The sequence below is a fragment of the Manis javanica genome, chromosome 7 (assembly GCF_040802235.1).
Source record: "Manis javanica isolate MJ-LG chromosome 7, MJ_LKY, whole genome shotgun sequence".
In the NCBI taxonomy this organism is placed as follows: Eukaryota; Metazoa; Chordata; class Mammalia; order Pholidota; family Manidae; genus Manis; species Manis javanica.
The window spans coordinates 74,986,280-74,992,808 of record NC_133162.1 but is presented as its reverse complement, the minus strand read 5'-3'; positions in this window follow the sequence as shown (position 1 = coordinate 74,992,808).

The following is a 6,529-nucleotide window of genomic DNA, read 5'->3' as shown; positions in this document are numbered from 1 at the left end:
GAAATAAACCAGGCATAGAAAGACAAGTACCAAATGATTTCACTCATCTGTGGAGTATAAGAACAAAGAAAAACTGAAAGAACAAAACAGCAGCAGAATCACAGAATCCAAGAATGGACTAACATTTACCAAAGGAAAAGGGACTGGGGAGGATGGGTGGAAAGGGAGGGATATGGGTGGGGGAAAAAAGGGGACATTACGATTAGGATGTATAATGTGTAGGGTGGGGGGCACAGGGAGGTCTGTGCAACACAGAGAAGACAAGTATTGATTCCATAGCATCTTACTACTCTGATGGACAGTGACTGTAATGGGGTTTGTTGGGGGGACTTGGTGAAGGGGGTAGCCTAGTAAACATAGTGTTCTTCATGTAATTGTAGATTAATGATACCAAAAAAAGAAAAAAACAGCATGGGATTTTGACTTCAGGTCTATCGGATACCAAAGCTTATGTTAAATTAGTGAGTCCTGTATAGATCTACTGTAATACTTACACTAGCAACACTGTGAATGTGCACAGGCAGAGGAGAAAGCCATGTATCTGTTATGCTTTGCCAAGGTCACAAATCTTGGTGTGACTGCAATTGCAATAACTTACAATTAAAGTCTCCATGGCAGCTTCACAGGTAAAACTTAATCTAAGCACTTCTAGGTTATATTATGCTCCGTCAAAATCAGCAAACCTCCTCCCCTGTCTATTTCTCTTTGGAATTAATTCTAACCTCAGGAGTTTCCACAGTCTAAAACTATTCATGGGGACAAACAATGCTGCATGACCTTCAGTTGCTTATGTTCAACAGAACTACAGGACTAGCTGAGAGTACCAAATCAGCTCCCAGATATCAGCAGTTGCTTTCTAATTCTTGGTGGGCTTATAGGTTGTGTCCAAGCTTTTGCAATTACAAACAATTCTGCATTGAACATCCTTGTTCATATGTTTTTCATATTGTTGGAAATGTATCTTCATGGTAAATTTCTCAAGTTGGTATTCCTGGGTGAAAAAATACATGTATAATTTTGCTGGATATTTCTAGCTATTGCCAAGTTCCCCTGCTGTTTGGGCTGCATTCCCACCAATACTGTGCTAGAAAGGCTTTCTGCTCAGCCTTAACAGAATGTGCTGTCATACTTTCTAATTTTTGCCAGTCTGTTAGGTGAAAAAACAGTATGTGTGCTGTTTTAATTTGCTTTTAATTTTTGAATATTTGAGCATATTTTTCTCAGGTAAGTGCGATTTTTCTTTTCTTTTTTCAGTCTTCATTATTGAGTTTTTGATATTTTGCCACTCAATTATGAGTAGTCCTTTAGGTGTGAGGGATTTTAGTCATTCCTCTGTGAGACATGTTGTACATATTTTCTTCTGGTTTGTCCATTGTCTTTTGACTTTATTTATGATGGTTTCTTGGCCATGAAAAAAGTTTATTTCTATGTATTTAAATTTATCAGTCATTTCTCTTAATGTTCTGTATTTTGGGTCCCAGAATTTTTCCTACAGTGAGGTTACAGAGGAAGTTATTCATGTTTTCTGCTATTACTTGTATGGTTTCATTTCTTACATTTAGATTTCAATCCAGTTGGAATTTATTTTTATGTCAAGTGTTAGGTATGGTTCTACTTTTATCTTTTTCTACATGGTTACCCAGTTGTTTCAGCACCTTTTTTGTAAAAGCCCATTTCTGTACAATTTTCTTGAGAGGCCGCCTTTATCAATATTCTAAATTTCCAAATAGATAGGGTCTATTTTGGGGCTTTCTCTCCTATTCCACTGCTCTGTTTGTCTACCCATCCACTGATACCACACTGTTTTAATTATAGAGGCCTTATAGTGATGCCGGGGTTCTTGTTTGCGGAGCCGAAGAATCAGCTTCACAAACAGCCAAGGTAGGAGAGCAAGGTACAGGCTTTTATTTAGAGATAAGTGAAAGGACAGAGCTCCTGGCTCATGCCAGGAGGGGACAAGAGAGTCCGTAGTGGTGCGTTGTCTAGGGGGTTTTATAGGCAGCTGAGGATTTTTCGAGAACATGGAAAAACTTAGGGGTGTGAACTTATTAAGTGGTCCCTGAATATTTAGAATTAACTTAACACAAGTAACTTCCTCTGATAATTTCTCTCTGAGATACCAGCATCTTGGCCTGGGAGCATATGAAACAAGGCCACCTGCTCAGCCCCCAAGGTGGGTCAAGGTATTGTTTACTAAAGTGTAGGTTAAGAATTTCTAACGTCTCAACTTCTTGGGTATTAAAATGCAATCTTATCTTTAAGATGGAATCCTTCCTGCCTTTTACTGTGTTGTTTATGCCTGGGCTTACTTGCTAAATTAGTTACCCAGTTTGCAGAATCACTTCATCAGATCTGAAGTAGGAAAGACAGCAAAAAGGCCTGGGCCTTTTAGTATGATAAAGAGAACCTTACACATGATTATAAATGGTTAGCATAATAAAACATGTGCTACTCTTCTTTATCTGGGGAACATTAACTGATTTCACTGAACAATGATACTAGAGCTCAATGTTTAACCTAGAGTTTTAGTAGGGAGGTTTCCTTTCATGTAGTTACATTGCTCTGACTGCAAATATCTCTCCCTGCCGCCTCCGGAGGCCCTCACCTTTCTCTGACTACATCCACGATCCCTGTCTCAATAGTACGTTTTCATGTCTAGTAAAGCTAGTCCCCCTCAGCTTTCCCTGTTCATTGCTTTCCTAAATATTCTTGTATATTTTTTTTTCTGCACTGCATTCTTACTAAAAGAGCGATAACCTGAATTTAATGAGGAAACAGAGAAACCAAATTTGAGGGTGATTTTATAAAACAATAGGCTAGTAGTCTTTAAAAGAGTTAAGGTCGTGAATGATAAAGGTAAAGGAATTTTCCAAGATTAAAGGAGCCTAAGGAAACATGACAAGTGAACTGTGTGCTCCTGGATGGAATTCGTCACCGGACACAAACAAGGGATGAGATTTGAGTGAGGACTATAGGTTAGATAATAATAGTGCACTAATACTAATTTACTGGTTTTGATTGTACTGTATTTATGTAAGTGTAAGTCTGGGAGAGGAAATTCCAGGGCAAAATACCTCTAAAAATCAAAATCAGTCAAAGGGAGAAATAAAGTTTAAAACCTGTTTATTGCTTACAAACTGCACTCCAGGGTTCTCTCCTCTGCTCTGGAGGAAGTAAGCAAGCAAGCAAGCAAGCCCCTCCCTTTAACCTCTCTGATTCAGACACACCCTTGTTTGCCCAGGTAATTACCCATTGATATGAAGATGAACTTCTCTCCAGCCCTGAGGATATGCAAATGCACTAAAGCCAGGCAAGATATTCTGGAAATGTTACAATTTTACCCACAGTAACTTACAAACGTTTGAAGAAACTGGATAAAATATATATGGGAATTCTTTGTACTGTTTTTGTAACTGGAAAACAAAACCTGAAATGAATTCAAATGAAAAATAAAACATTAAAAGAAAAATTCAAATCGTATATAATAATTACATATAATAAATATACTCTATATAATACATATTCATTATAAGCATTTAAATATACAGATTATATATGTTTTTATATATATATATATATATATATCTTTATATATAAAGCCAATCTCTTTACCAAATGCAGGAGTTTCAGATTTGCTAATGGAAAGAGTGAAGCATATGGGTGAGTAAACCTAATCCTGATAGAGAGCATTTCCTATAATAGTTTAGGTTTAATTAAACTGTCCCTTCAAGAATTGGACTCATAGGAGGGTTGCAATGTTTTTTGATAGATGTAACAGCCACTTCTGACAAAGATTTTGGTTATTATTTGAGGGTGCAAGCTGAATGCCTGACTTACGATGTATTTGGGTGAGTAGCTGAACCAAGGGGAGGTAGGTGCTTAAAAAGAAAAACAAAGGATTGTTGGTTAAACTGAAGATTTCACTTGAAGACCAACAAGATGACAAATAATCTCTTAGATGTTGAAGCATGTATTTATGTATTTTCCCTGAAAACTATTGTAAAGGAGGGCAGAGGGCATCAAGAGTCAGGAAAAAGGACTAATAACATTTAACCTAACTGCCTAAAGCATGGGCCACCCAGTTTTGAATAAACAACCTGAGGCCAAGCTTAGAAATGCGCCTGCTTTAAGTTAGATAACTAGAAGTGGGCAACAGCCTGGGGGCGTGATCTGTGATAAGTCACATAGACATGCTTGGGTAAGCAAGAGATAACAATTGAAGCGGTCAGTCAACTGGAGTGTTCCCTAAAAGGTTACAATATAGAATGTGTTTTAAAATTATTGGTTGTAGAAATGCGCGGGCTTCGGTGTAACGGCTGTGAAAATCCTATATAAGCAATACCTAAAGTTGCCTGGGGGTCGGCAGCTTGGACTCGGCCTGCCTGTCAGGGGAGGTGCTGTCGACCCCAGCTTGCTGGCTGAATAAAGACTTTGCCTGTACTTACATCTCCATGCCTGTGTGCTTTGTTCTCTCGGGAAAACGCTGAGTTCCTGGACCCTAACGCTATGCTTCTTTTCTGGCAAAATCTTGTGTCAGATCATATTATTGAGAGAGAAACTGAGATAAATATATGGGAGTATGACTTAATATCTTACAGTACCAAAAATCTAAAGACCTGTAGCTGATTTAAAATTCCAACACTTGTAACTATGTAAACGATTGTGAACTTTTCAAAATGCACATGAATTTAAGTTTTATATACTATATAATGCGTAGATTTTTATGAATTTTCAGGCATGGTTATGGCAGTGCAAGAATTCTCTAATGTGAGAACAACTTCAATAAAAGACATGACTGAAAAACACGAAAAGGTCTATGGGAGAAAGGCCAGTAAAGACAGCAGGATTAAACCACAGGTTTATCCCAGGAAGGGGAGTTCAAGACGGCACCATCCCAGGGGAGGCAGGAGGGGTTCTGTCAAGAGCATGGTTATCAGTCCTGGGCAAGAGCAGGGATTGCTTTACCAGACTGGAAGAAAGGGGTTGAGGGAGCACAGAGCCTGTTGTTTCTGTTTGCTCTGCATTGCTTCTCACTGCTTTTGGTTAACAGTCCCAAATGTATGTTTGGAGACACACTTCTTTCCATTCTGTGTAGTCTTGGTAGAAGTACTAATTAGAGGAGTGGGAATATAACCTAAGAAATGCCAGTTAGATTCTATTTATCTTAGGAATTTGAAACTTGAAAAGAGAAACACGAAGGCAAATGATTAGAGCTGAGTCATTCTGATGACAGTGGCTCAAAGGACATTATGAGTTTCTCTAGTTATGCTCTTCCCAAAACCTGCCTGCTTAGCTGTTCCTTAAGTTCTGTAAGCTTTGTATTATCTTTACAAAAAATTGTATTTTGTTTGAGTTTCCAGTCAAATTCTGTTTTGTGCAAATAAAGAACTGTGTGAGATACGGAAAGTGTACACACAGAAACCCTTTAGGTACTAGGTGAGAAGAGGAAGTCTGTTTTCTCTCACAGAGGCAGGTGGGTTGGATAGCTTGAAAAATGTGATGAAGTTATCGAAGGGAGCTGATCAAGGATAAGCATAAAGATCAAGGATAAGTTAAAAGACTGCTAATCAGTGCTGAAGGTCCAGCCAAATTTGCAGAATATGAATGAATTTGTGGTGATTTCTTTCAGGAACTTAGGTGCAGAAAAGGAGAAAGGGTATAGTTGGACTGATTTAAAGTTAGGAGCTGGCAGAGAGTATGTGTCAAAACATAAAGTGAGGATATTAAAGGACCGTCAAGGAAGCTGAAGGCTAAACCGTGGGCTCTAGGCAGCACAGGCAAGGAAGTAAAGCTAAAAGGGTGGAAAGGGGGTGGAAAGAGGCATTGAGAGACTGAGGCTTGGGTTAGTTGAGAACAGACCAGTGAACAAGAGAGAGATCTGAAAGTTTAAGAGGCTTTTCTATAGATTTAGAAGTAAGAAAGTTTCAGGTGGTAAGATCCAGGTGCAGGTGATGAGGAGCTTTGAGAAGTGGGATATAGATTAAGGTTGTTAATGCACCTTGAAGCCAAGTTCATCCACACAGCGACCGAAGTGGCCCATGATGATATTAGATAACTTGATAACTCGTTCGCCTCAATTTTACTAATCAAATTCTGAAGTTTTTGGATTTGGGTTTTTTTAAATAGTGGGATGTCAACATATTGATTTGAAAAATAAATTTATATATTAATATATAAATTCTTATGAGTAACTTGCTGAATGTTTTTTGTCATTTTAGCTACACCTTTAGGAGATATTCCTGTGTAGGACTTTAAATTATATTTTTGGACAATGTCATTATCCATAGTTTCATACATTTTATTTTTTTAATTTTAAAATTATATATTTTTGTGAAGTGATTTTATTTTAAAAATTAAAAATTTTTTTATTAAAGTGTAGTTTACATAGTTGACATACAATATTGTATTAGTTTCAGGTGTACAACATAGTGATTCAACAATTACCCTACTAAATGCTCGCCATTGTAAGCATAGTTACCTTCTCTCAGTATACAAAGTTATTATAATATTTTTTACTATATTCCTTATA